General features: G+C 51.9%; 1 long non-coding RNA gene across 1 annotated transcript in view; it reads right to left on the bottom strand.

The window, feature by feature from the left end:
• The window catches only part of LOC133234183 (uncharacterized), a 35,264-nt gene extending 10,891 nt beyond the window's left edge, over positions 1-24,373 (bottom strand). The window contains exon 1 of the long non-coding RNA XR_009732054.1: positions 23,798-24,373. This is a non-coding gene — a long non-coding RNA (uncharacterized LOC133234183). The remainder of the gene's footprint in view (positions 1-23,797) is intronic.
• Positions 24,374-27,459: the final 3,086 nt, after the last annotated feature.

Below are 27,459 nucleotides of genomic sequence, written 5' to 3'. Positions count from 1 at the left end.
GGTGATGGCCCTGAGAAAGACCTCCTCCAGGACAGGGCTAACAGTCGGGAACATGGGGGAAAAGGAAGCCGTGGAGATGGCGCCGCAGTCACCAGTTTTAGGGTGGGTGGGTGGAAGGCTCAGGCAGCAATGGGAGAACACACTGGAAAAGCACATTATAGCTGTGGACCAAAGATGAGAGCCACCATCTTGCCCTGGCCTTGCCCCTAAACATGCTTCCATCAGCCTAACCCGAGCAGGTCCAGAGAGCCATCCACTGAGGCACATTCCAGCCAGAAGGAAGCTGTAGAGGTTAATAGGCACTTTCCTTCCCACCACGAACACTCCCTGGAACGTGCACAGGATACTTCTGCTTACACTCAATTGGCCAAAATTCAATCACATGCTCATACCTAACCCCAAGACAGGCTGAAAATGCAGTCTTCCTTTTGGGCGTGCAGGGGGAAATGGAGACAACCCAGGCTTTGCCACAAACCTTCAAGTTCTTCACACCACTCCCAGTAATATTTTTAAACTAAAATTTCTGACCATGTCTAAATCCTAAAGACAGTTTCTCTCTGCTGTTTTTAACATGAGCTCCAAACGTATGAGCATGGGTTGTAAAGTCCTGCTGGACCCATCTTCTTTACTTCCCACTGACCCTTCATCCTGGCTACTCTGGATCACTGGCCTTCTCTAAATCAGCCGTGCTTCCGTGACTCTACCCCTGTGCCCAGGCTTGGAATGCCATTTTCTCTCATCTTCGTTTAGTTAGACGATTACCTCCTCTCTAGAGATTTCCAGGGTCAGAGAGGAAGGGGTGAGCAGGACAGATAGGAAAGGCTGTGCCTACAGACACAGGCTGGAGAAGGAAAAGGAAGTCTGCAGTCCAGGGCTAAAGTGGGGCCTGACCTGGAGGTACAGCAGCCTTACATGTGCAGCAGGTGGCAAGCTGGGGTACCCTTGAGTCTGTGAGATGGGAAAAATTATGGGTTCTAATTAGTTCATCTGCTCTCATTTGACAGATGAGAAAACTGAGACCCAGGACTTCCCTGGTGGTCCAGTGGCTAAGACTTTGTGCTCCCTAGACTGGGGGACAGGGTTTGATCCCTGATCAGGGAACTAGATCCCACATGCAATAACTAAGACTCAGTGCAGCTAAATTAAAAAAAAAAATAGAAAAAATTGAGACCTGAAGACAGGCAGTAACTTGCCCAAGGTCACACACAAAGGCATACCATCGGTGCCCATACCACACTTGTATTGTATTACTAGGTTTAGTCTGCATTTGGGTGTTTTATGGGACAAGGGGGCAGTCTTGGGGGCATCGTGCCAGGAGGTGTGGTTCATAAAGGGGCTGAATGGGCAGGGGGTACCCAGAGGTTCAGTCTCTCAGTTGCAATGTTGGCAGCCCCAGAAAGACACACACACACACACACACACACACACACACACACCATGCGGCCTGGGACCTGCACTTGGTCTGGCTCTGCAGTTCTCCTATGACTTCAGGAGGGGACACAGAGCCACTCAAGAGAGGCTATGGAGGCCGAGGAGCACCCAAGGGACCCCACTTGAATTCATCTGCTCCACTTCTGCACCTGGGTACCAAAAGCATGAGGTTGGTCCTTGTCTCCATCTTTGGTACTTGAGACTTAGGACATCATGTGCCCTCACTAGACAGTCACAGCCATCATTACAAAAATGAGCTCTGAGTGAGAGAGGCCCCCTCTGCTTCTCAGGACTGCTCATCAAGGCTGCTCAGGGATCACTGAAATCCTAAGTTCTGGGGATTCTTACTGAGCCCAGGGTTCCAGAGAGAAAAACCTGCTACCATCTGCCTAAATAAGAGACCAAACAAAGCCTGACCACATCTGGGGGCATTATTTCTTTCCCAACTTGAATAATAAGACAAAAAGAGATGTCTACTGCCTCCTGAAGGGAGGCTGAACAAGAAAGGTGGCTCAGAGAGCCTCAGGACTGGGCATGGGGCCTGCCAAAGGGTATGTGGTCCAAGGCCACTCAGACTCAGATTCACAGGTTGGAGAGAAGAAAGAACATGCCCTGATGCTCCCAGTGCCCACCCCAATCTGGTCTTTATAAGGTTAAAGGGCTGTGAAGCTCTGATCCCAGAAGGTTGGATGTCAAACCATTTCATCAGCTAGGATCTTGACTTCAAATAAAAAAGAAGAGGTAAATGAAAACTCCCCCAAACATGTGTGCCCTGAATGTCTTACTAAGGTTTAGACAGGTTCTGAGCCAATTTTAGAGGCATATAGAAGGTGAGGGCATGGTCTGCCAATGGGACACTTACCTGGCTGAAAATATTTAGCCCAGGGTTTTACCACCTCTTGGGGTTCCTTCCCTTTGGCCTCCCTACCAGCTCCATTTCCCTCCTCCTTAGCCTGTCCGGCCATGTCAGTGCCAGCTACCATTTCCTCTTACTCTCCTGGTCTTCCCTCTGCTCACCAACTTAGACCCCCATTTCTCAAAAAGGATCTCTTTGGGGGTATATCCAAGGGTCAGTTCTCAGTCATTGTACTTGGCCTGTCAGTATATAGACACTTTCAATCTCTCTTTCCTTCTTAAGGTATTATTCCCCAGACCTCAAGGATACCACTTTCTTGTTCTCCTCCTACTCAATGACTCTCCCTTTTGGTTTCTTTTACTGATTCTCATCTTCCTCCTCTCAAAAAAGTATCCCAGTGTTCAGCTCCTAGAACAATTTTTTTTTTCCTTTCTACACTCACTCCCTAGTATTCTCATCTTGCCTTGTAGTTTTAAATAAGACCTATAAGGTAACAACTTTCAGATTTAAAATTCCAGCCTGGACCTCTCCTCTGAATGCCATGCCTATAAGTCCAGTTCCTATGGGACCTTTCCCCCACCCAACTATCTGATAGGCCTCTCAGACTTAGCATGTCCAGAGTCAAGCTATCTTTTTTTTTTCCCCCAGTGGCACCGCTTGTGGGTTGTGGAATCTTAGTTCACTGACCAGGGACTGAACCCAGGCCCTTGGCAGTAAAAGCATGGAATCCTAACCACTGGACCACCAGGGAATTCCCAAGCTGATATGTTGTTGTTCAGTCACTCAGTCGTGTCCAGCTTTTTGCGGCCCTATGGACTGCAGCACACCAGGCTCCTCTGTCCTCCAGTATCTCCAGGAGTTTTCTCAAATTCATGTTCATCGAGCCGGTGATGTTATCTAACCATCTCATCCTCTGCCACCCCCTTCCCCTCTTGCCTTCAATCTTTCCTAGCATTAGGATCTTACCCAATGAGTGGCTCTTTGTATCAGGTGGCCAGAATATTGGAGTTTCAGCATCAGTCCTTCCAATGAATATTGAGGGCTGATTTCCTTTAGGATTTACTGGTTTGATCTCAAGCTGATATCCTCATCCCCCAGGTTCTGCTCCTCCTTCTGTCATCTCAGTTCAGGAAATAGAAGACTTATCCTTTCAGGAGATCAGATAAAATCCCTGTGATCATCCTTGATTCCACCATTTCTTTCACATCCCACCTCCAGTCCCTCAGCAAATCATAGCAGTTTTGTCTTCAAAATAAATGAGCAATAAGCCAATTCTCACCTATCTCCACTATCCTCCTCAGTGTTTAAGGTGGGAGAAGTAGGCAGGGGCTAGAATATTGAAAGAAAGGAGAGGTCTCTTGGCTGTAGCAAGAACATTTAAGTTTTACTCTAAATTATATGGGAGACCATTGGAAGCTTTTAAATATAATGAGATCTGCCTCTTAAAAAAAACTTCCCTAGGTACTGAGTGGGGAATGAATTGAGGGGGCAAAACTGGAAGCAGTGAGACCCGTTAGGTAGCTATTGAGATTTAGTGGCAGGATGATAATGGGGTGCATTACCTTCCTTACATGAAGAATCCCCCACCTCAATTCCCCAGGGAGGAGCCCGTCTCAGAGGCTGGAAGGCGGGCCAGGGTGTGGCTGAACCAGCTCACTCTGTGGGTGAACCCAGCAGAGGCGGTCTGTGTTTCAGCACCACTGGGTGGACAGCTCCTGCCCCATCTCAGAACTGGGAGCCTCTGGGTTCAGCCCTCTCCCAGTGCCCTATGTTGAGGCAGGTAGCTAGGGGAAGTGGCCCTGAACTGGGCTTAGGTGAACATCATTCCTTTGGAAACCTCCATTTGCTGCACTCTAAAATGGAGGTGATAACACCGTCACTCCATACCACAAGGCTGCTGCAAGGGCCAACGAGTCCACTACTCAAGGACTCTGGGCACCAGTGGATGGGGCTGCCTGGAGTGCCTGCACAGGCTTGGAGTTCATTTCCCTGACACTTGAGAATTTAAAATGAAGCTGAATCTTCCCTTGAGGGAAGGAGCTGTTGGAAACCTAATCTGGGGTGTTTCCCCGGGAAGTTCCTGGTCTCCTACACCACTGTGTCACATAGCTGCTGACAAAGCTCCAGATAACTAACTGCTGCTCTGAGAGTTGGACAATCAGTCTGAATTGTTTCAGGCACAGTGAAGATTTTCTCCCTCCAATAGCAGTTTCTCCAAGATGAAATGGCAAGAGTTAGGGATCCCAATCAAATCTAGTTTCTCTCAATGTGTTTAAACTGGTTTGGTTTTCTTATTTGGAGATTGGCAGAATTCCTTTTCGTGTGCACGACTTGGGGTCAGCAGACCAAAGGGACCTTGCCGTGCTGACTCAGGCAATCACGAAGACACAGTCTTGCTGAATCAGGGAAGACAGGAGGGACTGAAAGATTTCCCTCTCTGAAATGAACTCTGGGTTTTGGGTCCCCACAGAGGAGCTATCTCTGAGCTTCCCTGAGGGATAAGGGAGCAGAGAGTCAGACTCTAGACTTGGGTTTACTGGCAAACTACAGCGAGAGCCAACCTGGGCATCTGGAATGCCCCCACACTGCTAACCCTGCATCAGTCTGGCTCTTCAGTCTTGTTTGCCACTGCCCAGGTCCACACAGTCATCTGGCCACCCACTTTCCCCTTTCTCCTTCCCTTCCCTCCGGATGAGGCCCAGAAGTCCTCTAGGAGCCTCCCCACACTTTGAGAGGGCTCAGTCTTTAGGCCTACCAGTCTCCAAGAGGACCAGGGCTTAAGTGTCTCAACCTCAGAACCACCCTGCCCCCAGGAGAAAATGAGGTGGATATGGAAGTGCGGAGGTAGCTAGGAGTAGGTATCTTGGTGTGAAAAGGTGGCCAGACTGAGACCTCATTCAAACTCCATCTCCTTCTCTTTCTGCTCACTCACTATGTGACCTTGGGCAAGTCCCTTTTCATTTTACTGCTTTCAGCCTCAGTTTGCCCAACTGTGAAATGGGATGAATGTGGTTCCTCCCAGGGGGCTGCTATCAGGAGTCAATGAGATAAAGTAAGCCTTTTACCACAGCCCCAATGACTCATTAAAATGTGGGTGCCCTCCAGAAAGCAAAGTGCCTGAGGAGGATCTCAGAGTTAAGGGAGACTTCCCTCACCCCAACTAGTTAATTTCCTGGTATCTCTCTAGATCTCTGTGACCTCCATTGAGGACTAGGCAGACATGTTCACACTTATTGTACAGATGGGAAAAGTGAGGCCCTGGAGGTGACCTACTCTGTCTAGGATCCCACTCTGGCTCCTCTGACCAAGACTCAAGATGAAGGGAAATGTTCACCCTGAGCCAGAGTTACCTTAAGTGCCTCTCTTCACTTCCAGGGGCTCCAGAACCCCATTTCAGAAACTTCTAAAGGAACTTGGGAACGACTGCTCCTTCATCTTTAAATGAGGAAAAGAAGACTCCTTAGATGAGATAAAAATGCAGCAATGCGTCCAGGATTTACAGACGCCCCAAAGGAACCCACATTTCCGCCCCCCCTCCCCGGCCCCAAGGGGCTGATGTTTTGACTCCAAAGGGTTTATAAATGGAAACGTGTGGCTTCACCACTCCAACTCAAGTTCTCTTGGAATCCCTGAAAGAGCAGGAGCCAGGCTCCAGACGAGTCGGTGGAGGGGCGGGGCGAAAGGCATGTGCGAGGAGCCCCTAGGGCCGGCGAGGCCGCCCATACCTGCGCTAGAGTCGCTGGCTCTGACTCGTTCCTTAGGTCCCTTGGGCGGGCAGGAAGCTGAGTAGAGGCATCCAAGACGGGTCCCCCGCTCCCACCCCTACTTCAGATTCCGGTGCCAGACCTCATCCTCAACCCTCGGGGCAGGAGATCTTGGGGTTGGAGAACCCTCCTGCGGTGGGGAGAGAAGATAACCATCTTAGGTCATTCGTTTCTCAGTGTCTGACTCCCGCATTTTCAAAGCCCAGACTCAAACTGGTTTTTAATTAGCCGAGATGATGGATTGTCAGCAGCTCTGATATTTTAAAATACCTTTGAAAACAACTATTACGCAGATAGACATGCATATATACATACCAGGACTCCCAAATTAGCTCTTCTCTCAGCTGCGGACCGCCACCGCAGGGTAGCGGCGGAGAAAACAGCGCGGCAGGAAGTGGAACACAGAGTGTCACGGTCAAGGCCAGATTGCACGTTGGCACCGCCAGGTGCCAAAGGCGCTCAGGTTTTACCTCTTCCCGGGTCTGCCCAGGGGTGGCGTGAAGGGCTGGGGGAAGGATACGGTTTTCACTTCCAAAATGCCCGGAAGGAGGCCCTGGCACCCACGCCTCCCAGGCCACAAAGTCTCCCCGAGACTTTAAGCGAGAAGTACAGGGTGCCTACTCCGACCGAGCTGGGTGCTGAGGGCGCAGCGGTGAAGCACCAGCGCGAGTCACCACCAACTGGGCTTCCCTGGCTTAGGCCGGTGTAGGACCCAAACCTGGGACCCTGGCACTCAAGAAATCTGGCCTCCACGTCAGAGTTATTTCCAAGTAAGGCGCCACACGGCTCTACCTGAGCCCCCAATTTCCCGGCTATCCGACAGCTGCTGCCCTGGCAGGTGCCCAGCCCACAGTGGGTACTCCGTCGAGCGTAATTCTTGCAGGAACCCGCCATGCTGCGGCGATTCGGGCTCCCCCTGCTGGCGCCCTAGGTAAAGACCTGAGCGCGCACCGGCGGCGAAAACTGGAAAGCTTTTTTTTTTTTTTTAAACTAGGGGTTCCTCCAATCATTGCCTACCAACCCCGACCCCAGCCCCGCCTCCCGCCAAAGTTGCACACGAGAAGATTCCGGGAAGATCTTATGTTCCTACAACTTACCCTAAATGCAAACAAAATAAAGAATGCATTCGTCTAGCCAACAAATATGTTCTGAGCACTCTAAGATTAACCACCTTGAGTGGGTAGCTGTTTCTTTCTCCAGTGGGGTTTCCTAACCCAGGGATCGAACTATGTCTCTCGCATTGCGGGCGGACTCTTTACCAGCTGAGCCACCAGGAAAGCCCAAGAATACTGGGAGCACTCTAAGATTAACCAGGCTGAGTGGGTAGCTGTTTCCTTCTCCAGGGGATCTTCCCAATCCAGGAATTGAACCGGGGTCTCCTGCATTGCAGGCAGATTTTCTATCTGCTGAGCTACCAGAGAAGGCAGATTGCTTACTAGCTGAGGTTAACCACCTTGGCTAACACTAATTGAGTGCTTACTGCATGCAAGACATTGTTGGGCTCTTCTACATGTGTTAGCTCATTAAACCCTCACAACAGTGGTAGCAGGATGGCACTATTATCTCCACTTTACAGTTGAAGACATTCAGGCTCCAAGACATGTGTCCAAGGTCATACATAGCTGGTAAATGGCTTTGAATTTAGGCTGTCCCCAGTGCCCAGGCCATCAGCAAACATTACATATGGGACACTGTGGTTTAAAAAAAAAAAAAAAAAGACACTGGAATTGGCTTCAAAGCATCTTGGTCTCTAATTACCCTGGGGAATTTCTCCTAGAAAGAGAAACAGATGAATGTTTCATCTAGAGAGAGATGTAAGGGTTTTCTTGGTCACTTCCTGGGTATGCGTTTCCTTGTGGCACCAGAATAAGATGGTTTCCCCACATTTCAAAGAAGTAAAGTTTAAAAAAAAAATTTTTTTTTCGAAACATGTAGTTTACTAGCAGTTTTAAGATCCCCATTTATCCCTTCAAAATTGTACTTCCTTTCCAGAAGGGAAGAGAATGAGGCTTAATAAAATTCAGTAGCCCATTCCTCACTTCTAAGATGAGCCAAGAACCATGAAGGAAACTGACCTACCACTGCCTCAAAGTGGACCTGTCACACTCTTCCTGAGCCTCTCCTTTGTTCCTGGGGGCTGGCAACGGGCCCCGGTAAAATTATACTGTGCAGAGTTGAGTTAGAGAATGACTACCCACCATGGAGAGTGTCACAGTGAGAAAGCCACAAACCCAGATGGAAGTCCAAGACTGTTAGAGAGAGGCCTTGGATACCAGTGCCTCTATCATTTACCCAACACAGGGACTTAAAGGTGCCACAACTGTACCTTAGGCACATGACATAAAATGGGCCATTCCAGTCCCTGATATCGATATTCCAATGTGGAAACTAGAAACTCATTTCACCGCCTTCTACTCAGCCCCAGTGTCATGCCTATACCCTGCCCCAGGCCCAAAGATTGTGTGTGGTTGCCCCTTTTAAGTGGAATAGGAAACGCCAACCCATCCAGTGTTCTTGTCTGGAGAAGTCCATGGACAGAGAGAGCCTGGTGTGCTACAGTCCGTGGGGTCACATGGTCAGACAAGATTGACCAACTGAGCATGAACACATACACTCCCCTTTTAAGACTCTAAGGTTTTTTATTTATTTTTTTATTTTATTTTTGGCTCTGCTGGATGTTTGTTGTTTGTTTGTTTGTTTGTTTTGGCTGCACACAGGCTTTCTCTAGTTGTGGTGAGTGGGGGCTACTCTCCAGTTTCGGTGTGAGGACTTCTCATTGCAGTGGCTTCTCTTGTTTCAGAGCATGGGCTCTAGGACTCATGGGCTTCAGTAGCTGTGCTCCTGGGCTCCAGAGTGCAGGCTCAGTAGCCATGGTGCACCGGTTTAGCTGCCCCTCAGCACGTGGGATCTTCCTGGACCAGGGATCTACCTGGTGTCCCCTGCATTGGCAGGCAGATTCTTAACCACTGGACCATCAGGGAAGTCCAAGACTCCTTCTTAAGTTTTTTTGAAGACAGGTTTGTATGTTACTCATCACTGTACTCTGAGCTCTGAGCACAGGATCTGACACAGAAGTACAGGTGGGGCTGAACTATTAACAAACAAATTCCCCCAAAGCATCCCTGACTGGTGATCATCTTGTCCCTATTTGAATCCTCCCGGAAATGGGGCACTCATTACTTCTCCATGGGAGTGCTTCCCCTGTGAGTCAGTTGGTAGGTTGGGTTCTTCCTTTTGTAGCTTCCTAGATCTAGTATCACCCACTGGGCCTTTCCCAAGACCTTTGAAAAGCTACTGATTGTATTGAAGCCCAGTTGGAAGGGGAAAACTGGAAAAGGGAGATTTCTTTTTCCATGGGGAAACCCACCTGAGCCCCAGAGGAGAATCCAGCCCATGCAGAAGTTGAATTCACACACAAGGGGTAGTTTGTTGGGGCTTACTCTTGAAACTCTCCTGCATGTCTGGTCACGAGTGTCTGGGAGAGGCTGGCCTGGCAACGCTAAAATGACACCATGATGGTATTTCAGATCCAGAGTGTTTCCCTGTATTTTCACATCAGTGTGAGCTAAAGGAAGTGCATATGTCCACACATGTGTGTGCATGACAGTCTCAGTATCTGAACACAGAGATTCATTCTTGGATTTCCATCTAGGCTAGGCAGGATCCAAGAACATGACCAGGAACAAGCCTATATTCTGGGGAGGGAAGGGGTGTGGCATCACGACAGTGTGCACAAGCTGGTTAATGCCCTAGAGCCAGAGAAAAAATGGGGTCTGGAAAACTCTAGGGGTATATATGCACGTATGTATGAGTGTATAAGGGGCTTCCCTGGTGGCTTAGCAGTAAAGAATCTGCCTGTCAAAGAGACAGGGGTTTGATCCCTAGGTTGGGAAGATCCCTTGCAGAAGGGAATGGCAACCCACTCCAGTATTCTTGCCTGGGAAATCCCATGGACAGAGGAGACTGGTGGGCTACAGTCCATGGGGTCACAAAGAGTCAGATACGACTTAGTGACTAAACAGCAGCATGAGTGTATAAGAGTGTGTGTGTGTGTGTTCACAAACAAACCCATCTGGGTGGATAGTGTGAATGCGTAAAGACAAAGACAAATTGGTGCTATGTCTGGGTGACAGTGCATGTGGTATGTGTGTATATTTACAAGCATTTCTAACCTGGTTTTATGACAATTGTCATTCTGTAGCTGAGCGTGTATGTATGCATGTATGAATGTGTGTATATGTGTTTATAATGTAATCCCAAGACTATATATGAATGACTAGGGGTGTTTGTGTATTTAGATGCAAAACCATATTTCAGTCAGGGTCTGGATGATTCTGTATGCGTGTGTGTTTTTCCTGCACACCCCTGCGTGTTCCATATTCCCCAGCCTCACGGACATATGTGGATGTTCTGACTACAGAGGCTGAGCCCAGGCAGGCCCCCAGGTGGGCTGAGCATGTAGGAGAGTAAGTGTGGGTGACTGCTGTTTATGGGCAACCTCACAGAGGCTTTGTCTGATGCCCACTCCCCATGGCCCCTAAATTCCTCACCCTGGCAGGACATAGGCTGTCCTTCCTTCCAGACCGTCTTCCCCCAAGGAGTCCCTTTAACTCGTAGCCCTTTCCTGGCCAGGAGGCTGAGAGTTGAGGGATATTCATCTCCGGGCGGGTTTTTGTTCCGTCTCATGAAAGGCCTCAATGGCTGGGAATACCATTCTAATTACAGGGAAGCCCAGCTTATGTGGGGGACACAAAGGGCTGTGGTCTCATAGCAGCTCCTTCCATCCGTCAAATAAGGCTGTCTAATGACGGGGTGAGAGCTGTGAATGCCTAAAACAAACTCGAAAAGGAGGGAAAATAAAGCCGCCGGGGGCTTAAAATATATTAAATTACCCTGATTAGGAGTCGTGGCTTTGCAGGAGCTGGTTGGAGAGGCTTGGGTCCTGCTATTCACTTGGGAGGGGGGAGGGGTCAGTAGGTCGGGAGGGGTTCACAGAGCCCGGCCCATTCTCATGCTAACACCAGGGTCGCGCTGCAGGCTTAGTGGGCTGGAAAATAGAAATGAATTTGCCATAATCCTCCTCCTCCTCCTCCTCCCAAGCCCAGGAGAAGGGTTGCTTAATTGCAGCCCCTTAGAGCGTGCTGGGCACTGGGGCAAGGCCACACCCTGGAGCCTGGACCCCTCAGCCTTCTCACCCCTCACTCATTTTTCCTATAGGGCAGGTTCAGGGCCTCAAAGCAGATTCCAAAGCATTGGTGGAGGGTGGGGGGCGTGTAGTGGGCAGTGTGCATGTACATGAGTGTGCACACACATTCACCCTCCCTCCTTTCGAGGGTGCCAATATTCACAGTCACCCCTTTCCACTTATTCATGCCATGCACAAACACAAATACCCCTCCACTCCTCCAAACACACCCCTTCACACACACTTCTGTAGACACAAATGCAACTCCACACAATCAACAGACACCTGTACCCCTTCCCGGGTGAACACATACAGGCCCTGCCATATCTTCCCAGGCACCCATTGCATGTACACACACTCCTCCTTCGTGTGTGTCTCTATGTGTGTCATGGACACACAGGCTGCTTCCCAGACACCAACATATCCCTCTAGACACGTCCCCTCAAACCACTGACTCAGTACAATTTCAATGCTTACAGCAGAGGAAACTGAGGCTTAGAACACAGCCAAGGGACAGTGCCACTGGCGTCAACCTGACTGCTGCAGGCCCTCGGACTGGTCTCTTTCCCACCTGGACATCAGTTTCCTACTATTAAAAGGCGCAGCTTGGACTAAATGTTCTAGAAAATTCCAGCCAGGGGTACATGTGCCTGCAGATTGTGTGGTGTAGTGTTTGTATCTACAGAAGTGTGTGCGAAGAGGTGTCTTTGGAGGAGCGAAGGGGTGTCTTTGGAGGAATGGAGGGGTATTTGTGTCTGTGCATGGCATGTATAAGTGGAAAGGGGTGACTGTGAAAAATCACCCTTTGGCTAGGAGGGGTCAAGGGTTAGGGGTTACTCCTCCCGCGCCGTCCCTGTATCTGTACTCAGGTATGCTCTCCACAGTACACTCCACAGTGCACACAGTCACGATTTTCTCGTTTTTGCAGGGTTACAGACTGGAGGGCGGGCCTGGGAGTCCAGTGGCCTGCATCCGCGCACGTCCCGCTGCAGGTGGCGCTGCCGTCCCGCTCACCCCACCCACCTTCAGCCGCGCCTATCTGTGGCTCCATTCGTGCGACTTGGCGGGTTTAGGACGCCACAGAGTCCCGCAGTGTGGCGCGCGGAACCCAGGAGAGATATCCAACCCCGCGCTTCCTCTGCCCGGGACGCCCTCTGCCGGCGGATCTCGAACAGACTCGCCCGGAGGAGGCCGGACGAATACACTTGACCCTCGGGCCTGACTCGAAGAGTCAGCGCCGCAAAATCCACTGGTCCCCATACTGCGCTCTGCTGAGAAAAGCTAGGGAAGAGCCGGCCAGACTGGAACGGAGATTGCGAAAGTAAACTCCGCAGAGGGAGCGTGGGAACCACAAGGCCTCGCCGCCCCCTTCCCTCTAGCGATCTCTAAGAACATAACCTATATTCATTCTTGCCTAGAGAATTCCGTAGACAGAGGAGCCTGGAGGGCTACAGCCCATAGGGTCACACACACACACACACACACACACACACACTTCTTTCAGCGGCGCGCAGTGAGTCCCCGGGAATGAATGAGCGGAGGGGGCTTACTGTCAGGGGCCAGTGGCCAGGGTGGGCGGCCAGGGGCCCGCCGCCAGCTGCTGGCGAACCTGAACCAATCGGCCTCAGAGTTTCCATCTGAGCCATGGGCGAAGGATGGCTCTGGGCAGCCGAAGAAGCCAGGAAGAAGCCCCAGAACGGAAATAAATTTCCTTCCAGCCACCCCATGCAGAAAAGACGGGGACCCCCGAAGCCTCAGAACCCTCACCCCCCTACCCTCGGGGGTCAGCCGAAGCCGCTGTCGCCCCTCCTCCCTGGAGGGCAGCGCTAAGACTAGTTGCTGACAATAGGGGCACGACCCCCACCCCGAAAGCAGTGGGGGCAGAAAGTGCAAGTGAGATCTTCCGGGCTTGGACACCCAGGCGTGCGGCGCGGTGGGCGGGCATCACTGGGGATCCAAAGAGGCTCGGGTTTAAGGTAGAGGCGGGATTGATTCACTGAACCGAGAAGTTTCAGAAAAGCACACGGAACAGGAATGGCAGATCCCTCCCCATCTCCTCTAAGAGGTCCATGGTAACTGCAGCGTGAAATTTTCAGGGGCCACCAGTACCTCCGAGGTAGAATTAACACGCAAGGGTCTACTAAGCCTAGTTTTGAGGTCAAATAACAGGTTTCGCCTGGCCTCTGCACTCCCTTCCCGCGGGAGTATTTGCACTGCTCCCTCAAATCTGGTTCCGCAGAGTTCTGTTTTGGGGATTTATCTAGGCCGAACTTTCGGGCCTGGAAGCCCCGTGCACTCTTATCTTGGGGACAGAGAAACTCCCCCGGGGCCACTCTTCCAGAAGAGCCCAAATGAAATGCGGGGAGGAGTTGGAGAGGCGGAGGACAAACCACGCTGCGTGGACCGGACCTGGCTCACGACCTTTGCTGCGGCCAAAGTCTCCAGCGGAGGGCCCCGCCTGGGATTGTAGCTTTTCCCAAACGACTGTCCAGGCCTCGGGCCTGGCTGCACCTTTGGGTTAGGGAACTAGCTCGGGACCCGCGGGGCCCTGATCCGGTTCAACTCCGCTCCTCCTAGGTCTCGTGGGGAGGCTGGATCGGAGCCCCGAGGGACAGCAGGTATGGAACCAAGGGCGTGGCTGAGAAGGCTGAAAATGGGGGAGCCGACTGGAGAGGATTGAGCCCTTATTGCCCCCAAATCAGGCTTCAGCCGCGCCTCGGTGATCAGTCCCGGTATTTGGGGAAGCGCTCCTCCCGCCCCCCACCTGCCCCTCACTCTCCAGGCACAGTCAGCCGCCCGGAAATCCGTAGGTTCCTGTGGAAGCGCACACAGCGACTCCATACAGTTTATTCAAAGCAAATTTATGGGAGCAACGAATTCGAATTCCAGAATTTTCTCCACATAAAATAAAACTTAAAGAGGCGACACTCAACCTCTAGACCGTGAGGTGGGGTAGCCTCTTGCCGGCGGAGAAGGTATTTGTTGGATGCCCTGTGGGGCGAGAGGGAACCCCTTCCACCCGGCCCTCCTGGAGGCGCCCCCTCGGCCCGCGGCCTGTTGCCCCAGTTCACAGGGCGAAGAAGGCGCCCGCCAGACTCCGCGGCCACAAAAGGAGCCGCAGTGGGCTGGAGGCGGCCCAAAAGCGGCGGCGCAGAAATGCCTGGGTTCTCCCAACACAGGAGCCACCCGAGGCCAATGTATAGCCAGAAACTGGAGACAAGGGGACTTTCGAGCCGTCCCTAGTTTAGAGCATTTCTCCCGAAGTCGCCCTCATCGTTCCCTTGTCTGCCCTGACGCCAAAGGCTCACCCCATCAGTTACCTCCTTTTATCACAAAGAGATGCGGGATCTTGTTTGTTTTTTTCCTAGAATATTCCAAAAATGAGCGGCTGTATTTGGGTGAATTCCAGTGGGACCGAGCTTACGTCCTTCGGCGTGATGGCGCTGCCAGAGCTCGGGTAGGATCTCCGTGGGCCCGGCGCGGGCACCGGGAGGGGCTAGGGACTCAGGGCTACTGGCGTTTCTGGGGAGAAGCGCAAGCCAGAGTTACCGCAGCTCGTACCACCGAAGCCTCTGGTTCTCGTGCTCAGACCCGGCGTTATCCGCTGTCTTTAGAGGAGAACCCAGTCCCCACCGCAGGTCTGCCCCAAGCCGAGATGGTCACACCTGTCAGCAGTATAGCAAGACCCTAAGTGTTCTACCCAGTCGTTGGCAAGAGACTGGAGCCTGGATTTGCAGTGGCTGCCTGCGTTCAGTATAAAGGGGACGGGCTACGAAACCCCAATAAACTGCGGTTTTCTAAATATCCCGGGTTCCTAAACCCCGTGTAACAACCACCAGAAGCCATGCAAGGGCTAGGCGGCAGAACGGGGCTCTCGGCAGTGGCTCTGGGCTTCTATTTGTAAAACAATAAAATCCAGAGAGCCAAATGAAGACAAAGCCATTTTAAAACGTTCGATTGGTGACATCTCCACACTTAGCAAACACTTTCATTTTCAGAGCTGTCTGTTGCCGCACACAGGTCCAGAAAATCGATTGTGTTTCCTGGTGAATTCCACCCAGGGAACAGAGTCCTGGGAACGCACGCGGGTGTACAAATGTTAGAAGGAATGGATGAGAGGCTAACAAGTGAGCCCCCAGGACCAAACGCCTTTATAAACTCACTGGTGTGACTTTGCGGGCATCTACATTTTTTTTTTTTTTTTTGCCTATTTACGCTGCTTCTATACCCTCCGTGGAGCTGTCATGGTTGTACGGGCCTAGCCAGCCTCCCTTTTTCTCCCTTTACTAGGCAGAAGCCTCAGTCGCTTCTGCCAGAAGCTACCATTCGGCCCAGCAGGGCCAGAAAAGGTCCCCTTTCCTTGTACCGTGCAGATCCTTACATCCTGTGTCCTGCGTGCTCACGCCTTAACAGTCAGACACGGGTATGGGACCCTCCTGGAGAGAGGGGAGCAGAAGATAAGACGTGCAGGGGCCCCAGCCAAGGTTGACAGGCACCACGGACACCTCGGACCAGCGTTTCCAATATATGGCCCCACGTTTGGGAACTCCTGGGTTTTGTGCAAGTGCGTCCACAGGACCCGGTAGCCAGAACACAGGACTAGCCTTTCCGAAGACCGGGCGTTCTGCGGGCTGACTCCTGTCAATAGGAGAGAGGTGGGTTATTGACCTAGCGGCCTCCTCCTCTCCATCTATTGTCGCAGCTCAATCACGCACTTACCGGAAGAAAAGCGAGTTTATCTTAGCCTGGAGGAGTCTCGTGTTGCGAGTGTGTGTGTGTGTGTGTGTGTGTGTGTGTGTGTGTGTATCTAAAGGGTGGGGGAAGTTCTGCAGCCACGACTGTGCAGATGGGTTGAAGATAGACACTTTGAGAAAAGGGCCAATTTCCCCTTCACAATGAGCGCTAAGTACCTGATAAATGGGGCTGGTGTTTATTCATGAGCAGGTACTTTGGAGATGGCGATTAGAACAGCCGCCCTCGCCGCCTCGCCAAGGTACTTAAGGCCGGGCAGGTGCAACGCTGCGCGCGCCCGGAGCGCACAAAGCCCGCGGCCGCAAAGGCGTGGGGAGGGGCGTGAATGAGGGCCGCGCCGGGCCCCGAGGGCGCGCGGCGCGCAGGCACCTTAGCCCTTTGTTCCCCGTCCGAAGCCAAGGCCACTTCACCAAGGGGCGTCCCGGGAAAACCTCCCCTCTCATTACCAAGAATTCCCCTTCGTCCCTCCTCCCGTAGCCCAGCCGGGCAGCTCTCGGTCTGGCGGACGCAGGGACTCAGCGTGAGACCAGACTGGGCATTTGTGTAAACGCTGCCTGTAAGCTGGCTATTAGCTAACCAGCTAAGTAACTCAACAACTAGGAAAGCCACAGAACCCGGGCCTGGGAACAGCGCAGGCACGCGGCTCGAGCCGCCCCCGCCGCCGAGGCGCCACCTCTGGCCGTGCGGGTAACCTCGGGCTTTCAGGTTTTGTTTCAACTCCAAGGGGAGAAAATTGGGGTCTGTCTCTTTCCACAGCTTCCTGGCGCCAAGGTCGTGGGACAGACCGGATCTCGGCCTCGGAGTGGCTCTGGAATCCCTAAGAACCTCCAGCTTTTGCCCACGATCGGCGTCTCGGCGCGCGAGGAGGGCGCAGCTGGTGCGCGGGCCTTGGGGGACTGAGAGTCGGGTCCCCAGCCTGCTTGGACGTGAGCGGCCGAGTATCTCCCTTGGAGTCCCATAGAGTAACCTGTGTCTCTCACCCCCCTGGGGCCTTACCCCCATCCCAGGCAGCTAGGGTGCTTCGTATTGGCCATGTCCAGGGGTCTGGGGCACTCAGACAGTGGAGGGGACACTGTTGGCCTGTTGGCCTGATATCCTCAGGCTGTCTGGTTGCCTGTTTTTTTTTTTTTTTTTAAATAACTGTTTTGAAAACAGATTTCTCTCCAGTTCGGAGAATCAGAGAGGAGAAATCTATTTCAAGCAAGTTGGATTCCTGGTGGGGAGAAAAATTCTTTTGACGGTAAATAACAGGCAGGGACCTGACCTGACCCATCACAAGGCAGTTTTTTTCATTTTCTACCATAAATAAGAACGAGGCGGCTCTGCCACTTGATGCAAATTGACCAGGCGATTGTAGACATTAATGTTCATTATAGATATTTCTTGGAACCTTGGGCTTAGAATAAATTGCAGATATAAGAATCCCAATTCCCCAGAAAATCCGCCATCTGGGATGTGAGTGCAAACCAAAAGTGGTAACCCAGAGGTGAGGCGGGGAGGCAGGTGGGGGCCAGTCCAGCACCCATGGACCCGATTGTGCCACCATCAGCCAGTCTGCAGCCCAGCGAGACCCAGAGCCAGCCCGACGGGCAGCCACGGTTAGCTTAAAGGCATCACTAGAGAAGGAATGGATAAAGATGGTTGGATAGCATCACTGACTCGATGGACATGAGTTTGAGCAAACTCCAGGAGATGGTGAAGGATAGTGAAGCCTGGTATGCTGCAGTCCATGGGGTTGTAAAGAGTCAGACACGACTCAGCGACTGAACAACAGAGAAGCAAAGCTTCCCCTTGTGTCTCCTGCTAGGAACTGAGTTTGGATTCCAGGGAGCAGTGTTCTCCAGGGTTACAGCCTGCGTCACCTGCTCTAAGGGGATTGCGGGCTGCTAGCCTCGGAGACCCTGAGACATTTAGATGCGGCCCCCTCCTTGGAGTGTCGAAATGATTCCAAGGCCATGCAAGTAGCCTCTGCCCGGCAGCCTGGAGTAAGAGGGAAGGGGCAGTTGAGGAGCTCGGGACAGAGCCTTGCCACTCCCTACGCCCGAAAGACATGGAGTGGATACTGCAGGGCCCTGGAGGCGAACCTGAGACAGATGTAGTGCGGCTCAGCCTCCTCTGTTGTTACCGTAAAACACTGCTGGCCCCGGCGTGGGGCCCCAAATTTAGGCAGGAGTGAAAGATTGGAACGAGTGCAGGCGGTGGTGGAGACTACAGATGACGCATCGCAAGGCAGTTTTTATATTTCTATTTCCAAGACCTTTAACGCGCACCCAAAAGATGCAGGTGTGACCAGGAGGAGGGCCAGCAATGCTAACGCCCACGATTGATTTTCTTAGCATTACAGATTTAGAACATATCAGAAAAATAGAATGAATAGACTTCCTGGAGAAGTAGATAAGCCCGGATGTAATCTTTGGCCCTCCTCAGGTTGGCTTCCCCCAGCTGAAAGTTTGTTTTTCTAAGGAAGCTTTTTGGGCAAATGCAGTTTGTGCTCATGTGGGCATGGGGCATCTCGCTCTTGCAAAGCCCCACTAGGCAGTCTAGTGAATTAGGCCATGAGGCCTGCTAAGCTGGAGCCCTGGGCAGAGTCCCTCAGTAGGGTGCCCCCTAAGTCCGACCTTAGACCCGCCAGTGCCAGAACCCTTTTACCAGGAAGAGCTTTATCAAGTTTTGGAATAAGTTAGGGCAGGAGTCTCCTATGGGTTTTTTTTACTACAGCTGTTTCATCAAAAATGACTCATACATTGATCAGTTGATGATTGCTCCTGGAAAAGCTGGGAATATCTCAGTAACCTAGCATCCTGCCCATCACTCTCCCAGTGACTGATGTAGAGTGCACACTGCTGAATGCCAAGTTCTGACCAGAAGGCTTCAGACTAGAGCTCAAACTCCTTGACCTGCTGGTCTTGGTATGTGTTGGCTCTTCCTGGGGTCTACCTCACACACCAGCTTCCTCCTCACAGCACCAAGGCTCACCATGGATGGAGTCGGACAAGGTAGCACTCAAGATGGAGCCTGTTATGGGAGAACCCGAGGAAACCCACCTCTTCCTGATCATCTCACATCTTCTCTCTGGGTTTGTGATGAAAGAGATGAGGGTCAGGTTTCTCTGACCCTGAAGAGTCTGCAGTAAAGGAAGCAGCCCTTCAGCCCAACACCTTGACATTCAGGACCTGTGAGGTAGTGAGTGGGCTGAGACTACAGTCTAATGTCTGCTTTGACAGTGACCTTGGGGAAAGACCCTCCCCATCTTCAGTTTCCTCACCTGCCAAGGGAGGAGGGTTTTCAAAGACGAGCCTTAACATCTCTAATCTGAGGCTCAAATAAGTGTGAGAGAGGGCTGCACTGGGAACTCCTGCAGACTTCTGAGGATGCTTGGTGTCCTCCCAAGGGAGTGAACATTTCTTTCTGAAACCTGGTCCTTTGATAAACAGTGTGATAGTGGAGTTAGTGGAGCCAAGTTGCCTGGGTTCAAATCTGACCCAGATCTGCCATTTACTAGCTTTGTGGTCTTGGGCCACTTTATTCTCTGGGCCTCAGTTGCCTCATCTCTGAAACAGAGATTGATAATAATTAAGGGTAACTGAGCTAATCTTCATATATACATGTAATGCCCCTAGAAGCATGCTGGCATGGGCAAGCTGTTAAAATGATCTTCCCAGACCCTGGATGCAGTGTCACCCCTTCCCATCCCTCTTAGTCTCCCCCACTGATGATCACCGTTTCTGTCCCTGCATCACTGCCAGGATCACAGCTCTGCCTGGGTCTGGGGAGTCTGGGAATGAGTACATTGCCCATTTGATGAGTACATTGCCGAGGAATCTCTGCCTCAATCCTTTACTTATTTTCTGAGATGGAAGGAAGTTGAGTCATCTCTCTCTCCCCTTCTCTCTCCTCAATTCCACCCATAGGCAGAAATAGCTGTGTGAAAACACATGCCCTTGGCTCTGAAGGGTGAGCAAGTAATGGAGGCCCAGTTGATCTATCCCCACTACAAGGGATCCTGCTCAGAGGTGAGTAGGGGTGTACTGCACAAAACAATTGACATTTTCTTCCCCTTTCAACACAACAGGGAAGCTCCAAGAATACTGGGTGGGTGGCCATTCCCTTCTCCAGGGGATCTTCCCAACACAGGGATCAAACCTGGGTCTCCCACATTGCAGGCAGATTCTTTACTGTCCGAGCCACCAGGAATAGATGTATGTGTACTCGGTCGTGTCCAACTCTTTGTGACCCCATGGACTGTAACCTGTCAGGCTCCTCTGTCCATGGGATTTTCCAGGCAAGAATACGGGAGTGGGTTGCCATTTCCTTCTCCAGAGGATCTTCAAAACCCAGGGATCTAATCTGAATCTCTTGCAACTCCCGCATTAGCAGGCAGGTTCTTTACCAGTTGAGCCACCAGGGCAGCCCTGAGCCACGGGGAAAGCCCTCTCTAAATACACACATACACGACTGTCAGCTCCCCAAGAGCAGGGGTTATTCTGTTCTGTTTGCTGTTGTAGCTCCAGTACCTAAAGTGATGCCTGCCCACAGAACAAGCACTCACTAAATAACTATTTAATTAGTGAAAGTAAGAAGTGTCCCCACTGATCAGATCAACTTCTGTAGCAGGGTCCAGTGTTCATTTATTTTCCTCATCAAGAGGCAATGGCCAGATTTTAAAATAAGAAAGAAAAAAAAGAGAACTCTTCATCTCAGATTTCTCTTCTTAGTCATCTTCTGGCTCAGCCTCTAATTCTCTTGATTATCTACAAAGTCCTTCTTTGAACATTCTCCCAACACACAAACATCCCTGTAAGGAGTTAGACTCCAGGAGGGACAAGAGTTTAAGGGTCTGTGTTTAATTCATCACCTTCAAAGATACTAGGGATCCGTGTGCCCTCCTGGGGGTCTGGGTTATCTTGTACAGAATGGAGCAGCTGTCCTACCAGAATCCAGACACCTCCTTAGATGCCTGGTTGAAGCATGTGCTACTGCTAAGTCACTTCAGTCGTGTCCGACTCTGTGCGACCCCATAGATGGCAGCCCACCAGGCTCCCCCATCCCTCGGATTCTCCAGGCAAGAACACTGGAGTGGGTTGCCATTTCCTTCTCCAATGCATGAAAGTGAAAAGTGAAAGGGAAGTCGCTCAGTCGTGTCCGACCCTCAGCGACCCCATGGACTGCAGCCTTTCAGGCTCCTCCATCCATGGGATTTTTCCAGGCAAGAGTACTGGAGTGGGGTGCCATTGCCTTCTCCGTGAAGCATGTGGAGACCAACTAGTATCAGTGTTTTATTTTCTGAGGGGAGGGAATGTTCCTTTTTGATAATGCAAAGTGACAGTAACATCATTGTCATTAAAGAAGACTGCTGTTAAAACAATAATGGCTTTCCCTCTTGGAAACATTTACTATGTCTCAGGCACTGGAACAAACACAACATCTTATTTTATCCTTACAAGCCCCTGAGATTGATTTACAAGCCCATTTTACAGATGAGGTAATGGAGAGCTGGCAAAACTCATATAGTTTGTAAGGGAGAGAGCCAGGGTTTGAACACAAGATTCCAAAGGTTGAGCTGTTCACCCTCACCTTCTCTACCTTCTTTCTCTGATAAGGAAAGCAAGAGTGTCCATGTGAAAGGTGATTTGGGAGGCATTTGCAGTGACTAGCTCAGAAACAAAGCTCAAATGCTGGTAATCAAACACAATGAATTTGAAACTAACAGAACATTGTAAGTCAATTATACGCCAACAAAATTATTTCAAAGAAATAAAATAAAACAGCTTGCCCAAATTCAAAGCCCACCTGAACCGCTTTCTGCTGTGACACTGAAGACAGTTTACTTAACCCCTTCACATCCCAGTTTTCTCTTCTGTAAAAAGGGGTAATAACAAGACCCTGTCTCCTTTAGTTGGAAGGGCTGAGTTCATATATATAAATTATAAATTATTTTCTCAGCCTATATCAGAGTAGTATTTATATTGCCTTCTTCGAACTGCCGCCTTAAAGTTCCTCATTCTACCCCTCCATGAATTGGACATCTTGGCTATTGGGACAAAAAAAAAAAAAAAAAATAGCAGTTTATCCAAGATGTCACGATAACCCAGAGAGAATCAGATTAGACTCAGACCAGAAGTTCTCACGAGGAAGAGGAAGGGTCTAGAGCAGACTTTGCAGAAGGTTTTGAAGGGAAAAAAACGCTTCCTTTCCCCTTTTTAAAAAGATGTAAACATCTTCCCAGGCTCCTCTGACATCAGCTTGTCAGTGATGAATCATCGGGAGCAAAAAGACACGCACTAGGTAGGTCACAGTCTCCATTTTTAGTCAACTTCTTGGTGGCCTGGCTGAAGCCTTGCAGGAGGGCCCATGATCTTATGCAGCTCAGGAAACCTCAGCCCCTCCAAGTCTTCAGAGGACTGGGTTAAATGGAGAGGGAAAGACTAACAGAGACTGAAGGCCTCCCTTCTGGTATTTCTTTTTAAAATCTTAAAGAAATTTGCACAGGGTTTTTTTCCTTTCTTTTTAACAGAGTACATGGACCCAGCATTTTCCTCTTAATGCCTGTTTGTGAATGAGATCTTGTAAGTAATAGAACAGAGGGAAGCAGTCCCTGGGAGATCTCTCAGTTTGAACCAGTGTTTATTTAAAACAACAGCAGCAAAAACCCCTCAATCCTCAATGGTTCCTAAATTTATATGTACTTGATTCTTTTTTTTTTTTTTTTATGAATCCATCCAGAAACCATTTCATTTATCATGTACCAAGCCCTTGGCGGTGCAACTGAAGATGTTAAGAGAAGCAGAGATGTGGAGGAAATCCAGGCAGATCTCCTGGAGGAGGAGACACTTGCTAAAGTTTGGCCAAGTGAAAAATGGAAGGAGTGTATTCTTAGAGGGAGAAACTTCATCATGACTAGAATTCCAGCAGTAAGAAATCTGGGAACTATACAGAGAAGCAGGAAAGGAACGCAGAAGGGGAACAGTGTGAATTGAGAGAAAAGCCCATCTCCCCCTTTTTATCTTGCTGCTTCTAACTGGCTGTGAATTTAGAAACCAGATAACATGGATGTTAGGATTGTGTGTAAAACATCAGTATATAAACAACCTCAGAGCGAATATCTGACAATGAAAGGCAGGAATGGGAGGGAGGCAAGGTTTGGGCCACTGGTACCAGCTAACACCTGTCCCTGCACAGAATCCAGTAACCGGCCACAGTGGGAACAGCCAGAAGTCCTAAGCCATAAAAAGGGAGGATATCTTACGGGCCCCTGCACCGCCACTAAATCACAGCCCACTCCCACCCCACCCACCACCCTTTAGCCCAGGACCTTAATTTAGGTGCTGGAGATGTGGGGGGAGGGAATGTCCATAGTTGATTCTCCCTAGAGCCGAGCCACACTCGCGCCCCTGCAGTTCTCCAGAAGGAGCCTCAGGGCCTGGGGAACTAGATTCTAACTGCGGCCCCTCCTGCAGAATCTGAGAGAAGGCGAGAAAGAGCAAGATCCGGAACTAGCGCGCAGAAGCGGAGACCAAGGAGGCTAAGCCGACCAGAGATGGATGAACTAGACGCCCCTGGGAAAGGCCGGCGACTTCACCGGATAGACACGGGGCACCCTTGCCCTCTGTGCCTCCCGCCCCAGGCCCGGGACCCTTCAGAGCCCTGGAGAGGCAGCGCCCACCCCGCCCCCAGACCCGGCGGGGGTCCCTCCCAGCCTCCCATTCTCCTTGCAACACACCGCCCTCCGCCCTGTTTCTCTGGGTCGCAGAGTGCGGGGCTGGGGGGCGGGGCAGAAGGGGTGCGGCGAACCCCGCCAGGGCTTCTTACCTAAGCGCGAGCATCCGTCCGACCGAGCTCGGTCTGCTGCTGGGACTGCGGGGCTGGGGAGGCTCCCACGGACTCGGATCGCGCCTCCCACCCCCCGCGCCCCGAGCCCCCAGACCCTTCGGTGGCCCCGAGCTGGGGCGCCGGGACCAGGGGACAGGCGCCGCGCGGGCGGGAGGAGGCGGCTCCTGCGGGGCTCGGCGGGGCGGGGGCGGGGGCGTCTGCTGGGCCCCGCCCGGAGGGGACTTGGGAGCTATTCTCTCTGGAAGGACAAAGGCGGCCGGGGAAGGCTTGGCGCCCCCCAACCCCCATCCCCGGGGCCTGGCCCTGAACTTGAACTTGTACTTGACACTTTGTCCGGAAGGTGGCGAGGGAACCCATCTGAGCTAGGACGGGGGCTAGTCCGTCCACCTCTCCTCCTGGGGAGGGAGCGAACCCTGCCTCTTCGGCGCCGGGAGGGAGCCCCTGCCTCCCCAGGTGCCCTCAGGGCCCGGTGCGCCCCCAAGCGGCCTTGGGCTCGAGGGTCGTGGGGTTCCTGCCCTCCCCCTCGGAGAATCGGGGTGCGAACCAAGCCGTGGGTCTCCCGCCCGCAGGAGTAGGCGCGGACCCTGCGCCCCCGCCCTCCACCCTACCCTACCCCACCCGGAGCCCGGCCCGCAGCCGGAGCCGCGCGGGGCCTGCCGGATTCCCTGCACGTCGTGTCGGCGGCCGCTATTCAGCCGCTAATTGAACGTTAATGGCAGGTGCGGATGAGGTCACCGGAGCTGGCTTTTCTCACACATTTTTCATGCAAATTCGCGAAACTCTAAACAAATTTAAATAAAAAGCTCTTTGTGCCTCGCGCCCCTCAGTCTTCTCCCTCCCGCCCGGGGTCCTGGCTCCTCCCGGGGCCCTGGGGCCCCGAGCCTGCTGCCCGGCGGAGCGCGGCACGCGGGGGGGACCTGGGCGCCCAGGGGCAGCGCCGCCTGCCGGACGGCCGGGCCCACCCCGCCGCGCCGCCGGCGGCCCTGACCGCAGCCCCCTGGGCGCGGTGGAGCGGGGATGAGAGACGTTTCACTGGGGTTGCCTGGCAGGGGAGGCTGGTAGGGCGCCAGGCACTTAGGGAGGCCGCGTGGGCAGGGGTTTGAATGCTTGGCATCTGGGCAGGTGTGCCTGTGCCGACATCCTGGCTGCACCCATCAGCTACCTCAGCCTCACTCTCCCCGTTGGTTAAACAGGAATTAATACAGTGCCCGTTTTGTATAGGGATGTCTGAGGATTAAACCATGATTTAGGACATGAGCAAGCACTTAGTGCCTGGCGCAAGAAAGTCTTGATAATTGTCTGGGGTCCCAGGGCCTTGTGAAAAGGGATGCTGTCATATTGCACATTCATAGAGAACCTTGTCAGGGTCTTTCAGGAGATTTACGAAGCCTTGCATCCCATTCTGGTCACAGAAATGAGATCTGGAGCCCAGTGCCATTGCTTCCCAGCTGTGTGAGTGTGCACGTGTTTCTTAGCATCTCTGAAGCCTCTGTTAGCTACTCTGTAAAATGGGATTAAGTCTTATGGCAGTGGGGGTGTTTGTCACTATGAGGATTAAATGACAAGACACTGATGGAGGTTTGGGAGCTGCCTCAAGATCCAGAACCTACAGAACCCCGTTTCTGAGAGTAGCACACCTAAGATTGCCACCCTCAAGGCTAGAGGTAAGCCTGGGACCCGGCAGCCAATGGCCTCCGTCCTCTTAGCCAGATGAGCCTAGCCCAGGTCAGGGAGACACTTCCCCAGACCTTGGGAGGGCTTCTTGGATCCATACCAGGGACCCACCACACCTGACACAGCAGGAATTGTCTTTGCTAGTGGCTAAATCTTACTTTCCTCACCCACATCCTTCCCACAGAACTGACCAGACACATGGAAGGCTTTGCAAAGAAACTTTATTGTGAGTTGGGAAAAGTGTGTGTGTGTGTGTGTGTGTGTGTTAGTCACTCAGTTGTGTCCGATTGGACTGTAGCCCGCCAGGCTCCTCTGTCCATGGAGTTCTCCAGGCAAGAATACTGGAGTGGGAAGCCATTCCCTTCTCTAGGGGATCTTCCCAACCTAGGGATCAAACCCGAGTCTCCCGCATTGCAGACAGACTCTTTACCATCTGAGCCACCAGGGAAGCCCATGGGGTAGAGAGAGGTGAGGTTTACAGGATGAGAAGAGGCTTTTCTTGCAGAACTTGCCAAGTCCCTCAGGACCATCCAGGGGGATCCCCCTGGCCTTGCAAGAGACCCAGTGATTCCAGATCCCTGAGTGAGATCTCTGCTCACCGACTGCTGCTTCTGCAGCTTCAGCTTTCCTTGAGGACCTCATCAGGCCAGACTCTGGGAAGCACTGGGGCAGGCCCAGGAGTGCTCATCAGGCTTCTATCAGGTCAGGGGAGAAGCAGAGTCTGCAGAAGTGTAGGTGACCCGCAGCCAGGGGACTGGGGGGCTGCAGCAGTTAGACCCTCTGACCCCACCTACTCCCACTTCCCATTTCCCACCAGGTGGAAGCCCTGAGCCTTCCCCAGTACCTTGCCCCCACTTTCCAGTGCTCATTCAGGCTTGTCTTAACCAGCTGGGTTGTGTCTTTACCTCCAGGCCACCACCCCCAGGAAGTCCATCTGGACAACCCTTCTGGCCCTGGACAGCTCTGGAGGAGAGGCTATACTAACCAAAGTCTCTATAATCCTCCTCCCCATCCCTCCACTGCCCAGTCCAGGGGCAGGGATACTGCAGGAGCTACATGGCATTAGGTAAAATTGGGGGAGGACCCCAGGCAAGCAAATACTTGAGGAGGTGAAGTTGCAGAGGAGGGGTTAATATCTCTATGAATGGGAGGTGGAAAGGAGGGTGTTCCAGCTTTGGGGACCTCCTAGTGGCCATGCCAAACAGGAGTTCTTTGCAGTCTGGAGTAAGACTTCACAGTCCAAGAGAGTTGAGTTTGAATCTTAGTTCTGGCACTAACTAGCTGTGTGACTTGGGACCTAAAACTTAATTTTTCTGGGCCTCAGTGTCCTCATCTATAGAATGGGTGGGTAACAATAATACTGACAGTCTATAAAGTTATGAGGAGTCACTGCAGTCTTCTTTCCTGCTCACTCTGCAAGCTCCACAGCTGATTTGGGTTGACTGTAGGTGTCGCCCAGGTCCCAGGGACTACTCTGCAATCCTGCGGGTTTCCCAGGGTGCTCTGGGTGGCTCCCTGGTCCAGATCTATGGCACTTTCCCCCCCAATCCCACCTAGGGCCCACCCAGGCCCATGAGGGCCCAATGGAGGGCTCCTCCAGTCACCATGGCCAGGTCCTGGCCTGTCATGTGTGGAGTCAGACCCACACCTCCCACTCCTGAGACCTTGTGTCCCTCCTCAGAGACACTTGCTGGGCCCCTTGCTTTCTCTGGGGTGAAGCAAACAAGGAAGGCCAGTGGCAAAATTCTTGTGGAGCTCCTACTCCAACTTGGTTAACAGAGGTTAAGCCTGATATATTCAATAACCTCTTTACATTTCTCAGTGAAAGTATCCCACAAGCATGGAAAGAAAATGGAAGACTGCATTCATTCCCTCTCACCCCCCAGAGGTAGTCTTCTAATACACCCAGAGTCTCTTCACATATAAGCATATTTTTTACTTTTAAATACACACAAATAAGATCATGC

This window comes from Bos javanicus, chromosome 21 (genome assembly GCF_032452875.1).
Source record: "Bos javanicus breed banteng chromosome 21, ARS-OSU_banteng_1.0, whole genome shotgun sequence".
Lineage (NCBI taxonomy): Eukaryota > Metazoa > Chordata > Mammalia > Artiodactyla > Bovidae > Bos > Bos javanicus.
This window is presented reverse-complemented; position numbering and strand designations above follow the sequence as displayed.